General features: G+C 35.3%; 1 pseudogene; it reads left to right on the forward strand.

Annotated features, from left to right (window-relative positions):
- Positions 1-16531: 16531 nt before the first annotated feature.
- Positions 16532-16650, forward strand: LOC120610002 (uncharacterized; annotated as a pseudogene).
- Positions 16651-16875: the final 225 nt, after the last annotated feature.

A 16875-nucleotide genomic window follows, 5' to 3' on the forward strand; every position in this document is an offset into this window, starting at 1 on the left:
AAAATCAGATTACTTGTTTTCTGTTGTTGATTTGTATGAGTTCTATATATGTTTAACCCTTTATTGGATATATGGTTTGCAACTATTTTATCCTATTCTGTATGTTACCTTTTCATTTTGTGGATTGTTTCCATTGCTGTGCAGAAGCTTTTTAGTTCTACTTGCTTATTTTTATTTTTGTTGCTTTTGCTTTTGTGTCAAATCCAAAAAAATTATTGCCAACTTATCGAAGGAGCTTACTATCTATTTTTTATTTTAGGAGTTTTAGAGTTTCAGTTCTTATTTTCAAGTTTTTAATTCATTTTGAGTTAATTTTTGTGTACAGTGTAAATTAATGATCCAATTTCATGTTTTCCATGTGTCTGTCCTGTTCTTCCAACACCATTTATTGGAGGAGTTGTTCCTTCCCCATTGTATCTTCTTGGCTCTTGCATCATAAATTAACTGACCATACATGCTTGTGTTTATTTCTGGGCTCTCTATTTTGTTCCATTGATCTGTGTGTCTGTTTATGCCAATACCATACTATTTTAATTACTATAGCTTTGTAATATAGTTTGAAATCAGAAAGCATAATGCCACAATCTTTTCAAGATTGTCTTAGCTACTCAGGGTCTTTGCGGTTCCATACAAATTTTAGGATTATGTTCTATTTTTATAAAAAATGAAATTGGAATTTTGATAAGAATTGCATTGAATCTGTAAAAATTTTTTTTTGGTATGGACATTTTAATGATATTAATTCTTCCAATAAATGAGCACAGAATATCTTTCCATTTATTTGTGTCTTCTTCAGTTTCTTCCATCAGTATCTTATAGTTTTCAGTGGGTTTGATTTTTAAATAATCTAGTAAAAGAAAAAAATTGGATGGAGAAATAGATAAAATAAAACATCAGAAAGTTGATAAATTTTGGTGATGGAAGCATGAGGATTCATTTGACTATTCTCTCTACTTTGAGGAATATCTAACTTTTCTATGATTGAATGTTTTTTATAATGAAAATGTTTTTTAAAAAGTTCTTCTACTTTTAACTGCCCCTTTCTGAAGATATTTTTCCCTCAGAGTTTTGTCCTTTTTTTAAAAAAAAAATCAGTCTACTTTTTGTGCCTTGCTGATTTCAGTCATATTCACAGCTTCTACCATCAGTCATTCTTACTGGATTATTTAAGTTTCCAAACTTCTCTCTCTGTTTTTAATCTATATAATTTATTTTCTGTAGCCAGAATACTTCTTTCTAAGATGTAAATCATATTCATGCACTTATGTTATCAGAAGCACTTCTCTACAAATACATAATTATAATTATATTATATAAAATTCATATTATTTAGGTTTAATTTTCCACTCCCAAATCACAATATAAGGTGATGCATGCATACCAGCTCCTGGAATACATAGTCTTGCCGGTTATTTCATTTGATTTGACTCTTCCCAGTTTTCTGGACACTATCATCTTTTCCTTGGATAAAATCTTGTCTGGATCTCAGGAACTCTTTTTATTCCTAGGTGTTACTCTTCTCAAACAAAAACTCATCCTAAATTCTTTTAATAGATTTTTTTCTGACTCATTTTTATTTTTCTCTTACTCCAGACATTTGAGTTCTTTTGCTCTTTACTGCTATTGTTCTCTATTCTAGACACTGCCCCCCCCCAAAAAAAATAAATAAATAAAAATAGAATTTGAGGAAAGTCATTAAAAATTATTTCTTTTCAGATTTGACATGACTTTTTATTCCTAAGTCCAGAAATGTTTAAATTATACTATTATGCTACTATATGTTTGATTAGCAATATGTTTACTTATCTGTCTTTCCCACTAAACAAACCAATTTCCTTGAGGTCAGATGGGCTTTCATTTTCTATCTCTTGTGCTTAGCACAGTTCCTGACACAGAGTAGGAAGAGTTAACTGAATGAATAAATTCCATAAACATTCAGACACATTCAATAGATATCTATTTGTTAGATTTGCAAAAAAAGGTGAAATAAGTTAGTGAAAAAAAGTAGGGAAATTTTAATATGGGCAAATTAGACTTCAGTTAAGTCCCAGTACTTATTTACCGGAATGCATTTGTTTGCATTATTCCTTCATGCTTGGATTTTTATTCTGACAGTTTCTCCCCAAATATCCATTTCTTCAGTGCTTAGCTCAAATGCATCTTGATTATCCCTTGATCACCCAATTGTAGGTGATCTCTCTTTCTTCTTTGAACTCCTATTTCTCCTTGCGCTACTTGTGTGATAATTACCAAAATATTAATGAATATAACATACTGCCCTGGATTCCTGCCATTGGTGAACTCATTTTATCATAAACTCAAAAGTGTCAATTTCTTGTGTAGCATACAGATCTATTTAATTTAATTTTTTATCCTGTGTCTCCCCAAACATAGAGTTTTGACCTAGGTTAGTGATGAGTAGATATTTGCAGAAAAAATATCCAGTTGTATTTGTTTTCTTACCCAACTGCTCCTTAGGCGATTACACCTATAATACTGCTTCCGAATGAAAAGCAGTGTTGAATTTGAGGAGCACCTACATTTTCTCTTACCCTTTCAATTTCTGGAGATAATAGTGCATGTTACATAGGTTTCTATATCCCTCGAAAAGTCTATTTTATTTTCTCAGGTATGACTCTGTCAGAGATGCATTAACCAGAGTTTTACACTCCAGTTTGAAAATTTAGGCAATGTCTGTCTAATGCTTGGCAGTATAGCCAAAGACTGAGTTTTTGACAGGTAGCTTAATGTCTTCCAATATACATTACTGGTTAATATTCATATCAATATTTGGTGTAGCCACGGGCGTGGTGGACAGATCCAGCTTATGTTCTTCCTTATCTCTGAAGCTTTCACCTAGCTACTGCAATCTAGAATGATACCTTTAGGGGATGGGAAATATAATATATAGATTAAGAGAACATATTATTGAACTAGACACATTCAGGTTCAATTTCCTCTGCCACTTACTGGCTGTGCGACCATGGGCAAATTACAAATATCTTCTCATTTCAATTTTTACTTCTCTAAAATAAAAATAACCTAGTATTATTCATGGAATTTTGGCAATAAATTAATTAGACAGTTTATGTAAAAAGCATAGGATAGTACCTGGCACTATGTTATTAACTACCCAGTAATTATTAACCATTATCTTAGTCGATTTGAGGCAAAGGTTTAAAAATGAAAGTTTATTGAATGTCTACCACATTCTAGCTACTACACCGGACACATGCGTAGATGACTTCATTTGAAGTTTCATTACCAGAGAAAAAATTTTCAATTCCTGTAGATTTTCATAAAAGTTATCCTCTTTGGGAATTTAAAAATCGTATATGGTTGAAATCATATTTTTTTTGGACAAAAGCACTTTCCTCTATTAAAGGTAGCATCCCTTTAGTATCCTTGATTTACTTCCTGTTTAAAAAATATTATTTTAAATTCATGAATTAAATTTTAATTTGAACATGTTGGCATTGACATCAAAATAATTTCTTTCACTTTCTGTAACTGTAATACATGAAAAGAAATCCTCTCTTAAGACAAAGGCATGTGACTCATAGCCAGATTTCTCTTCTGAATTTCTAGATAAACTCTCATATGTACGATATTAATTTGCTCATATTTAAACATATTTTTCTTAAAAGTTTCAAAGTTTTACATCTTGAGCATTTAAAGACTTTGTCTAGGACCAGCAGAAGATCTGCTATATTAGAAATGGATTTATGACAGGAAAAAGAACAGAAACTAACCATGACTCTCTGACAGGAAAGAAAGGGCAGTTTGCTGTGAGTCTGCTAATTGTTCTAAGCAACTAGGTTTAGAAAGGCAGAAAGGAAATAAGAGTGCAGTATCCTAACCTAATAAACAACCCACCAAATCAGTTTAACAAATGCAAGCCATGGTATAGACTGCTTTAATGATGATAATACCATACCTCAATCAATTTGTGTAAACCCAGGTGTGTGTGTGTGTGTGTGTGTGTGTGTGTGTGTGTGTGTGTGTGTGTAAGCGTACTTCTCTAGGAAATCTAGAGGGACTATAATAAATTAAGACTATAGACTGAAATCTAATGATTTTGCCATCGATATTATTTTTTTAATTACTTTCAATTAAATAAAAAGCAAATAAACAACAAAAAAAACAAAACAATGATTGATTATGTATCATTTTATGGCAGAAATTACAAAAGGTTGAGGATACAAAGTTGAATAAGACATAGACATTCCTTTATGAAGGCTTGCAATCCTGTGGTGTGAGGGTAACTCTCTCCCAAAGTTCAGTGGGATAATTATTTTCATAAGATATAAACAAATATTTATATCTTAGAGATATAAAATTTTTTTTATATGACTACAGGGAATATTTCTGGGAAAGAACTTCAAGTTCCTCAATGACAGAAATGGTATGTTATTAATCTTTGTATCCTAAGACCAGACATAAAGAAGGCCTTTAAAAATGATCATAGAACTGAACATTGGCAGCGAAGAATGGGCAGTTCAAAATTTACGTGTTAGAGACTAAGGTTAAACTAAGATTTGGGTGAATCTTTCCACTTACCAATCTTTCTCATGGAATACTTGATAGCTAAATTGAATAAAGGTGCTACTATATTTATTGCTTGTAAGCATATTCCCAGCATTTCTGTGCATACATGTTTTATGCTTTATCTTACAGAAAAGGAAAATGAGGCCCAGAAAAGGAAATGACATACTTATTAAGATCAAACTTTCCATCATCTCCAACTCCTACAAAATTTAATTTAATCTTCTTCCTGATTTCCAGCTACCACTGAAAATTTATAAACTTTATATTAGAGTCAACCTTTTATTGCCCCAGACTAAAATATATATACTGCCATGAACAGTTATACTTGTCTTGCTTTCTGCTTTCTGGTCATTAGGTTTTAATATCTGCAAGTCCATAGTCTATTAAAACATTCAAATAGCTTGTATTGAAATCACAACTGTCATGTCATTTTTCCATAATCAGCTTGAGAATACAAGCTATGTTTAATTTATCTGTATCCTTAGTTTCTAACACATGGAAGTGTTTTCTAAATAAACAAAATGGGAAAATGTTAACTGCTCCTCGATGGAAGATGCCTGATTTACTGCCATTAGCTGTTTCATGAACTCGCTTGATTCATCAGTATTTAATTTTTTTTACTCAGGAGTCAAAATTCCCTAAACTCTATGTCTCACATGTTCCCAAGCAAAAATACTCATTGTATTATCGAGTATATCAGAATTCAATTTAGCTTTTTTTTTTTTTTAAAAAAAGATATTATTAGCATATATACCTCTACATTAGATTCAGATGTACAACATAATTATTTGGTATTTGTATATATTGTGAAATGATCACCACAATGTCTAGTTAACATCCATCATCATACATAGTTACAAATTTTTATTCTTGTAATGAAAATTTTTAAGCTCCACTCTCTTAGCAACTTTCAAATATAGAATGCAGTATTATTGACTATAGTCACTCTGCTGTACGTCTCATGCCTAGGACTTATTTATTTTATAATTGGAGGTTTTTAACTTTTGACCAAAATGTTGAAAAAAACAAACAAGCAAAAAGTGTGTGTGTGTGTGTGTGTGTGTGTGTGTGTGTGTGTGTGTGTGTGTGTATGTGTAGAAGGAGAGAGAGAAACAGAGAGAGAGCCAGAGAGAGGAAATGTGGTAAAATGTTAACAATTACTGAATCTAGGTGAAGTCCATATAGGAGTTTATTTGTATTTTTGAAGTTTAAAAAAATTAAAAGTTTGTAAAAACATGCAAGGATCTGGAAATTGATTTCCTTAAAACTACCCAAGTCTACTTTATTCTTTGAGATGTTTCAAGTGTTCCCAGAATTTAATTTCTGCTTATACAGCTGTTTGCAGATCCAAGTTCTTAGGGAAACATTTCCATTATCAAGGATCTCTAGACTAGAGAGGATGGAGAAATGATGCCCAGGAAGCAGGCAGTTTGGTCTTGGAAACATGTTACCAGAAAGTTGGTGGAAGCATCTGGCAAGTGAGTTTGAACCTAGAGGACCAGCTTTGGCAAAGAGGTAGAGAAGGTAAATTCCTGGTCTATACTTTCTAGATACTTTCTCCTTCCATTTTTGCATCCTCTAATCAAATATTATTATCTATTAATTTTATTCACTGAAATTTTACTGAGCCCCTACCATGTGTCAGGCAACATACTGGGTATATGAAAATGAATGAGAGGTGGTCCTTGTCTTTAAGTCATAATTTCGCCTATTCTGAGTTTCCCATCACATCGCAATGAGAAAAATAAGGTAAGACTTCTTGAGTGGACTCTCTGAGACCAGGTGAAGACAGATGAAAATTAACTGTAAGGAGTGATTCCAGTGGTATCATTTCAGGAATTGGTATGTAGGAGATGGAGGCTGCTCAGAGCAGGGTCAGAGAGATTTCTCAGCACGTAGTTGCCGGCTGTCCTCTGTTATGCATTATAATCAGGAAAAGAACACCAGGCAAAGATAACGGAATCCAGCAACCTCATATCAGGATAAGGAAGAGACTAAAAAACTCTGGGAGGGAACGTATCCCTTTGGAGAATGAAAGAAAGTTTCATTTAAGGAAACATCTTCAAAGGAAAAAACCATGTGAGTAGTTCCAGGGCCTCTTGCGAAGGTGCCTATGAGCTACACAGGCCAGCTGCCAAGGAAGTTAGCCTACAGAATTCTCTCTTCTTATCTTTTTATATTTTAGTGATCCTGGCTACTAATTCATTTCCTCACAGTAATTAATAAATTAGACCGGAAAATCTTTCCCACATTTTTAACAATATGCCTTAAGGGACTTTGAGCACAACTTACCAAATGCTGATTTAACTATAAATCCATGATGCTTATGATGAAAAGATAGGACATCTTCGGGTGCAGCTTTTTTTTACCGCATAAATTTATGACATTGAGAAAAATCTTTAGACTGCCTTAGTCTAAACCTAAGTTGAAAATCTGTCTGGATATTTCAAATCTTGCTTTGTTCTGGAATGATATATTTATTACCATGTTCCCATCTTGACTTGGTTGTCTAAATTCTTCTGGCCAGGCCTCTCTTCCTGACATACCCCTGTTATCACTAATCACACTCTACCACTGTGTTGTTTGCAGGATTACAAAAACTGAGTAGTTTTAAGAGGTAAGCGGTAAATCCAATACTCATATCAGAGATTGTTTTTGTTGTTATGTGGGGGGAAATGCTCTAAACAATGAGCGAGAGCATTTTATGTGTCGTCGGTATACAGCTCTGTTTCTTTCTCTGTATGTTACAATATTGCCATTCTTTCAATACTTTTGGAGGTATAGTAACACTTACGTTTTATGGAGATGACAGGATGTCTTGTACCTGTTAAATTCACTAGGCCTACTTTATCTAAAGGACCCCTTTATTCTCCTTTACTTGATTTTAGTCAAAAGGTGGAGAAACAATCTTATTCTTCTTGAAATTCTCCTTTTCATTCTGTCAACATATGCAAACTAGAACAATGAGTTGAGGCAATGATTTAGTAATGGTAAGAAGAAAATTAAAGTTCTGACTAAATGCATGAAAATTAAAGCAAAAGTTGTTTGTAACTTGAATTCTCCCTTTATTTTGCTCAGGTTGTGGCAACTGATAATAAAACAATTAAACCCCACTCAAGAGGACAATTTATCTTATTATTCAGTGGCAACAAATGGCCTTCAATCACAGTATCAAATAACAAGCCAGGTCCTATATCATATAATCAGTCTCTACTATAATTGCATTCTACTTTGGTTCAATCACAAAACCACATTCTAGAAAAGAGCTCAATAAAAAGCAGTAACCTACAAGAGAAAAGTTTTTAAATCAATGCAATTTTCACCTTCTTCTATCTGCTCACACTCCATGGCTGACTTTCTTTTTCTTCAATCTTTGAGAGTCATTCCTGAGACCTCACTTCCTGGCACTTCTTTCCTGTCTTATGCACAGGCTAAATATAAGGTGAATGAGTGCTCTTAGGTAAAGAGTTAAGGAAAGCCATTTCCCTGAATAAAACTATTTTCAGGTGTAAAATAAGGCAAGCAGTGTACAAACAGCAACTGCTATGCAGTCCCTGGCCTTGGAGATGGAGGGACAAAGGCTATTTATTACTCTAGGTTTTTAGGGTTCAACTTTGAGAATTATGACTCATCATGAAAGTATAAATGGCTGTGCCTTTTGGGAGAAAATCTGGTAGCACTTCAAAGGTTGTTGGTGACGTACACAGTTACTGGGATTTACGTGCCAGGCTATTGGCCACACATCCACAGGAAAGAAAAAGACTTTTATATAATTGTTAAGACTTCTGCCAAGAAACATAGCACAAAATGTTATGAAATGCAGTTTGGAAAATTAGAGCCAACTGGGACTTGAAAGTGTCAAATGTCTATTCCACCCTCCATGTTCGTATTGACTTCACTATGAATAAAAATAATTCCAGCAGAGGAAGAGAGGGAAGATGAAGCAATGATAGAGAACATGATACCAAAAGGGAAGTCAGGTTTGGAGATGCCTATTTCATGTAAGTGTGACTCAGCAACTCAAGGTAGTGTCTGACAATCAGGGTCCTAGGGAGGGGACGTGAAGACCCCACTTTTTGTGACAGGCTCCCCTAAACAAGTTGGAGCTGAGGCCTTCTAATTTGTTTCCAAATTTAAAGAGACAAAAAGGAACAGTGCAATCTCCAGCACATAGTACAACCCAGTATTATGGTGTGGCAACAGGAGACCATTTTTTAAAAAAGTGAAAAAAGCATTCTATGAGGTAAAAACACTTATCCAACTGTTTTGGTTGTTAACATCTTGCGGCAGATTGTACATGTGAAGGAAACTATTTTGACTCTTAAAAAGAAATGAAACATTGCAGGGGGCCAGAGGGACAGGCTGCTGCAGCCCCATGACAGAGAAAGCTTGGACGGAGAATCTGAGATGGGAGGGCCACCCCTAAATATTGCTTATTCTCAGATAGGAGGGTCAGTGACCGAGGGCAGGGCTTTGGCTTTGAGGGTACAAATGTGGCAGAAGAAATTCAACCTGTCTTTAGGTCACCTACTCTGCTACAATTCAGGTAACAACTTCCCATTCCCCCGCCTTCCAGGGGCTCTCTTTACATGCACCAGTGCTGCCAGGCCCTTGCATGGCTAGGTTAGAATACTGGTGATCCACTCTATGAAGCTGAGGGGATACCATCCTTATACCCAAGCCACCAGGCTGAGTAAGAAAATAACCTCTACGAATGGGCTGTATGTAGGTCTAGAAGCCCCCAAATACTTCTGAGTTTTAAATTAACAATTGTTTTCAGAGATGAGTAGACTAGGGCTTAGGTCCTCAGGATTCCCCACATTTATGCTTGGACAGTCTTTTCCCCAAGTGTGTCTCAAGTTTGAGGAATCACCAAGCCTGCTTGAGCTGAAATAGCTGAATTACAAAAGAGGATGAATGGAGTAGACTCTGAGGCTGAATGGCAGTTTTCTGTCTACCTGATTCTTTCTTCTTAGATAATTCACAGAAATCACCTCCCATAGGTTTTATGTGAAAAAGAGAATCAGGAGCTTCAGTACAAAAACCCAATTAGAATTGTTGTTGGGATCATTTTCTGTGTGTTCTTTTCAGACAGTAAAGTTAGAGATTAGGTGGGTGACAAAAAGTATCTCCGGATATGTTCAACTGCTTTTATAAATAGCTCAAATTCCTCCTGTGAGAAGTATATCTAAAAGATCTGTATTTAGCTGAAACATCATTTGCTCTTTTCTTGATAATTGAGGTGAAAGGCCACATTATCTTGATTAAACAACAACAAAAATTTTCTTGGTACAGAGGAAGTCAGGATGAAGAAAATGTTTTGTTCTGTCTTGTCTAGCCCAGTTTCCCTATAACTGGAGAATTGAAGTTCCTGTAATCAGGGAATTAAATATCAAACCAATTGAACTAATACGTAAACCCAAATCTAGAAATAGAATACTGTTGGATTCTTAGAAACATAATTATATCCTGATTGTGGTCTCTCTGTTTCATAACATTTTAAAATCCTTAATTGGTTGATCTGATCTGATAAAATTTAAATATTGTTTATCCTTTCTTTCCTAACAAAACCAGACCAAGCAGCCAAAATACTTGGTGTTGAGAGAAATTGCATATCCCAAAATACATCAAATCCTTGTACCTTGAGAGAAATACATCAAATCCTTGTACCTTGAGAGAAATTGCAATACATCAAATCCTTGTACCAAACTAATCGCAATTTCCTGAATGATCCACGTTTTTTCGCACCTCCCTGCTGTTTCTTTTGCCAGGAATATCTTCTCTCATCCTCTGACTCTCTAGAAGCTCCAAATCATTCCTCAGGACTCAATTCAAGTGATATCATCTTTGTCATTCCTTGAGGAAGCCTGTTATAGCACCTACTACTGGATATTCACAATTAGAGCGTAACTTCTTCAGTGTGGTGGTTGTTGGATCTTTTCTTCTAGGCAAGGGTTTCTCAAAGTATAATCCTTGGGTCAGTGACATCAGAATACCTGGTGGCAGGAAGAAAGAATTATTAAAATGTATATTCCTGAGTCCCACTCCTCAAATTCTCAGTCAGAATCTCTGGGATCTCTGTGGAGCAAATCTCCCAAATCTGCATTTTTACTAAATTCCTTAGATGATTCACAGGCAAATGAAAATTTGAGAACCACTGCAGTATGCTATAAGAACAATAAGACTACATATTTATTCATCTTTGTGTCTTTAAGTTTCTAGCATGTAACCAGGTATTAAGTTGTTGTTAATAAATGTTAAACAATAAATAAATGCTTGATGGATACTGCATTCTTCTTTCCTTCAGTTTTTTCATTTGGTCATTTATTAAAAAATATTTATTAAGAACCTACTATAAGCCACACATTCTTCTAGAAACTGGGACTATAGTGATGGACAAATCCCACTCACTCAGAGTTTATTGTCATGTAATTTCTTCAAAACTCTGTTACTATTGCCAATTGCATGGACATCAAGCTCCTTATTCAGATGTTACTGCTTAGTACCCACCACTATCATTTCCACATGTTTAATTCTGACTTTACAGAATGCTTCCTCCCTCAAACTCTGCCACAACTTCAGATCCAGTTTAAGTTTCATTTCTTCCACAAAGCCATCTTCCTTAACTTCTTAGTCTTATGTTTATCTTTCCCCTTCTTGATCACTCAAAGATACCTCCCTTCAATTCCTTCAGCAATTGCTTTAGCCATTAAATTTCTTTTTGAGGTAGGATGTCTCATGTAATTTTTTAATTGTGTCATGGATATATATATTACATGGCTCTCACGCTAGATTATAAATTCCATGAAAGCAGGATCCTGATTGTATCTTTTTCTGAACATTTCAAGGTACGTAGCATTTCATTTACTTGCTCACTTCTGCATTCAGTCCACAGTCAGTGAGAACCAACTATGTATGACTCTATTTGCCAGACCCTGAGGGCAAAAAGAAAGCCTAGACAGCCTGCATTAAGGATTCACAGTAATGGAAGGAGAAGGTATATTGGGAAAGAATTACAAGCAACTGAGTGGACAGCTATAACGGAGACATTTACAAAGAGTCATGGAGCATCACCAAGGGGCACAGTAAGATGCTGACTCAATAACTCTTGATTTGAATTGATTATACACAAAAACAATGATTTCATATGATTTAATCAAATGAATGTATTTTCTTTTGTATTATAGCTTAATCTATGCATTCATGTATATTTGCCAATATTGTTTCCTTTTTTGACCCATCTCTGCCTGGCAGTGTATTACCTTTTTCTTTCAGCACTTATCTCAAGTTCCACATTAGAGTTACCTAAGGAGCTTAAAAGAAAAAGATGGTGACAAAGAAGACAAAACAAAAATGCCCTAAGTTTGGACTCCACCCAAACCAATTGAATCAAAATCTGTGGAAGTGGGGCCCTGGCATTGGGTATTGTGTTTTCTTTTAAGACTTTTCAAATAATTCCCCTAAGTAGCCAGGTAGCCAGCTAATGCTAAAGGTAAATATTTAAAATAATGAGTCTTTTTGGCTCCAAAGCCCATATAAAATTTCTTTCAATACTTTATTCTGTCACCACACCCAGTCAAATAAATAAGTCTGAAAGATGTGGGCTCATTCCATAATCCCTTGCATGATGAGTGCTCCTCCATTTCTACAAAGAGTAGGGAGTAGAAAAGGGAGAAGTAGAAGGTGAAAGGGAATGGGATAAATAGCAGATGAGGACAATACAGAGAGGAGTACAGTATGAGGAGACTGAAAATTGTGTCATTGTGACTTTTATAAGTCATAAGTAAGCCTGGTTGTCCCTGGACAAAGATACACACACACACACACACACACACACACACACACACACACACACACCCCTATACTTGGCTTGCTTTTGTACTTTCGTATGTGGCTAGAAGCAGAGTATCCTGAGAGAGGAAAACAAAGTAAAAGAGAAAGTGCTACAAGCTATTGTATTTTATAGTTTGTAAGGTTTATCTTCTACTGAAACAAAGAGAAACTAAAAAAACAAAAACGGTTCCATTTGACTAACAAATTCTATGCTTCATCTTGAATTGAGGTGCTCTTTCTAATTATAAAAGAAACTACAGATGAATTAGCACTACTAAAAATATATTTTAACAATATTATTATCTTCTAATGTCTTATACAAATATTTATTGAGTGAATCAGTGAATTCAAGCTCATTAACATTAAGATAAACACACATGTACAGATGTAAGCATCTATTCTATGATGGCTTTTGGGTAGATACTAGCCTCAAACAGCCATTCCCAAACTTTGCCATACATTAGAATTATCTGGGAAAATCCCGATGCCGAGGTGAAATTTTATGTCATCTAAGTTGCAATGTCTGGGAATGCCAAGAAAAACCTGTTTTTTAAAAAGTTCCCAAGTAATTACAATGTACAGCAAAATTTGAGCACTACTGTCCTAGCAGATGTTTTGATGCATTTTTGAAGACTATCTGGAGGATACTTAATCATAATAAGTAAATATCTTTAAGTATATAATGCTTGGATTTCTAAGAGTCAAGATTATATACATACTTTTAAGGAAATGGTCTTATCTATCTGCACTTATATTGCATTAATTTATATGTGTAAAGGGTAATTCCAAAAGAATGAATGATTCAAAAACTATTGGGTGTGCAGCGTATGAATTTGACTGTGATATAATGTGTAGCATTCTTATTATTCCAAAAGCTCCTATTGCAAAGAGTTTGGCTTTCCATGGTAAACACATTCTAACAACAGGAGATGGAATTCAGAATGATGCAGGGAAGTAGAAGTGAACCTGGAAAGAAAAAACAGGAGAAAGAATATAAAAATCAACTTACAGAAGAAAAATTACGAGTTCATTGTAGTCTTAGGAATTTAATAGTAGAATGTAAGGTGACACATTATGTTCTGCTCTGTCACAGACCCCATGACATAGCTCTTATATGAGCAAAAAAAAAAAAAGATAGAATGAGGACAAATGGACTTACTACCTGATCATTCATTGTTATTCACCAGGCATTTTACACATGTTAGCATGATTAATCCTGCCATGGACTTTGTAAAATGAATATTATTGTCTCCTTTTTCCAGATGAAGAAACTGAGTGTCAACAAGTTAATTTCCTAAGGTGATAAAGCTATAGCTGGCAAAACCAGGATTCAAATTCAGATTGATCTGTCTGTGGGATTCATATCCTTTCCATTGCACAGAGCCATACAACATGGTTTTTCCCCTCCATCCTCTCTCTCATATCTCATCTAGGTGTACCAGTCTATGTGCTCTTCAGTAACAGGCTGTGTCTTTAAAGAGAACAGAGTTACTAATTACTGATATTAACAATCAGGAACTGACAGCATCTGCCTCTGAGGGATGCCTAGAGCAGTGGGAGAGATTTGATCTCTTACATTTGAGGAAACTGAAGAATCTTAGTAAAAAGTTTGCACCAATTTGGAGAAAATGAGTGTCTGACATCAGCATCTCCCAAGATTGAAAGTAATTTAAACTAGAACATTCTTCTGGAAGCCAGACAAGATATTTGTTCCCACATTTCTGGAAACACTTCAGAAGAAAGGATGCAGTTTACAAGTAGTGTTGCCTTTGGGGCTATGTCCCCTTCTTGGATATTTTTAGAGTTTCTTCTAGTCATGGCTGAGAACGAATGGTGAGATACTCGTGGCCTGTTATGAAGAACTATCATAACTCACTGCTGTGACCTTAGCTGTCTTCCAGCTACTCTGCTTGCATCCTTGATTTGCATCATTAGCTTTCCTCATTCATGAGATTTGGAGATACACCAGACTCTCAGCTTCCACTCCATTTTCTTTGGATTACATCACCTCATCACCTCGTTAGTTTATGGGGAAGACATTATCTATTTTAATGAGGCAAGTCCATTCTGCCACGATGCTGCCATCGGCAGGTGACTTGCACCTTAGCTGGTAGGCAGAGTGGAGACCCCTTTGTTGTGTGTAGATAAGATGACGGTGGAATTACTCAAGCAGCTCCCTCACCTCAAAATTCCTTGATATTTGCTACTGCAATAGTCTTTATTTCCATTTTGGTATATATTACCTTCACCATACATGTTTTTTACACCAACTGGAAATGTTCCATGGTAGAAATTTGTACGCCATTCTCTCATCATAGCCTTCTCTCCCTTCAATTCCTTGAGTCACACAACCTCACTTTAATCTAATCAAAATTTCTAGTCCCTCTGCAACTGCCTTTTCTCCCCATGTACTACTCTTCTCCTGGCTTTACTTCTTTGTTTATACAAGACATACTTACGCTGCATCATTTTATCCACTTAATCCTTATGTCAGAATCTCTAACATTCCAATGGTCTTTCCCTACCTATGCATCTGAAAATATCAAACCTTAGCATCATCCAACTACCTGCTTTCTCTACTTCTACGACCACTTCCTGCAACAACACACACACATATACACACATACAAACACATACTATGGAAATTAGTACTATTATAATTGTTTGTATTCAATTTGAGCTGGATATTCCCCACTTGACAATACTTTGTATTTGAGTAACTGCTATATTTTAGGTCTTATAGTATTACTCTAGCATTTGATGATATTTGTTTGAAAATCACTTCTCCTTTGCCATTTTCTTCAGGTTCTCCACTAATCTAACCATTCTTTTGCATTCACCTTTGTTGACTCGTCTTTCTCCTCTTGCATTTTAAATATTACCCAAATTTTGGTTTTTAGTTTTCTCAACTTTTATTTCATTCATTATCTTGTGCATCTGCGGTATTTACAATTGTCTGTGGTAGACAGTTTCTAAATCTCTATTTTAAGCCTTAGTACCTCTCATGAGTTAGAGTCTATGTCAGACAACCTACCCAATTTGTCCTCAGTTTTCTCATTTGTAAAATAGAGGAAACAATAATATTACCATCATAGATATTTTAAGATGTTGACAGGGTTGAAGGAGATAGCTTCTAAAGTATAAAATGCAGCTTCTGAAACAAGAAAGAGTGTGATAAATGGAAACTGTTATTATTACTGTTGTTCTATAGTTTAACACATATGTTATATCCCCAGATTTCCCTAAACATAGATAGCAGAACCTTCAGGGTATGATGCCAAAGGGCAGTACAAGTGGATGATCAGACGCACCTCTGCTCTAGACATTAATTGGTCTCATTAGATTGTTTATAGACCCCAATTCCAACCCCAAATGGGAAAATATGCAGTGCACTGTCCAGTATGCAAGCTGTTCAAATCTGCATATCAAAGCGGTAGAAGGGTCACAAGGTGAATCTAGTCATTTCCTAATTTCTAGAGAAAGCTCAGCTCAAATTTTAACTATGAATAGACAGGGCATTGGGAAATGCTTGTGGTTGTACTTACGTAAAAAAAAAAAGAAACAAAAAAACCCCGTGAGATCCAAATGCTTCAAATGATCGTGAAGTCATGATGAATAGCCATGGTTTTCATAACCAGGCACAGGATCACTAAAGCCAAAGTGGGCAGTGCTCAGACCTTACTCGATGTTAGACAACAAGGTTTATAGAGAACCTTTTTTCACTACTTCTCACTAAGCATTTGCTGTTATAAACGTACAGGCATGTATGACCAAAAAAGGACTTAAACATGAATGAAGTCTAAAGGAGCTGTGACACTCTTCTTTCTTCCCAGACAGAGGCCTGATGGGGCTGTGGACTATAGCTGGAATGCGATATTGCAGAAGCCTGAGTTGGTTTTCATTTTCTAAAAGGAGTAATCAAAAACATCATCTCAGTGAGATGAAAAAAAAAAAAAGTGGCAGAAATCCACTTTCTATCATAAGAAACCAATCAGAGAAGCATGCAAGAATTTATGAGCAAAAATGTTCATATCAACATTCTTTCACATTGGCAATTTCCAATAATAAGACATAGACTCAATAACTTACGGTATAGTCATATGATTGAATAGGAATTGAAACCAAATGCTAATATCCTTAAGAGTATTGTGTCTACGGCCATGCTACCCTGAACAAGCTGGATCCCTTCTGATCTCAGAAGCTAAGCAGGGTCAGGCCTGGTTAGTACTTGGATGGGAGACCACCTAGAAAGATGAGGTGCTGTAGGTGTAAAAAATAAAAATAAAAAAATAAGGGATTGTAAGCTGACAAGGTCCTTGCAACCTGTGAGATCAACCAAGGGCTGCTTCACCGTAAAAAAAAAAAAAAAGAGTATTATTGTTGCTATGAGGAAGAACTTATGGTATCATCTTTAGAAGGAAGTCATAAGACAGAAAGTAATGGCAATTTTGTAAAAAAAATTATGTATATGAATCACTAGGAGGGATATTGCAA

Source organism: Pteropus medius, unplaced genomic scaffold (genome assembly GCF_902729225.1).
Source record: "Pteropus medius unplaced genomic scaffold, Ma_sr-lr_union100, whole genome shotgun sequence".
In the NCBI taxonomy this organism is placed as follows: domain Eukaryota; kingdom Metazoa; phylum Chordata; class Mammalia; order Chiroptera; family Pteropodidae; genus Pteropus; species Pteropus medius.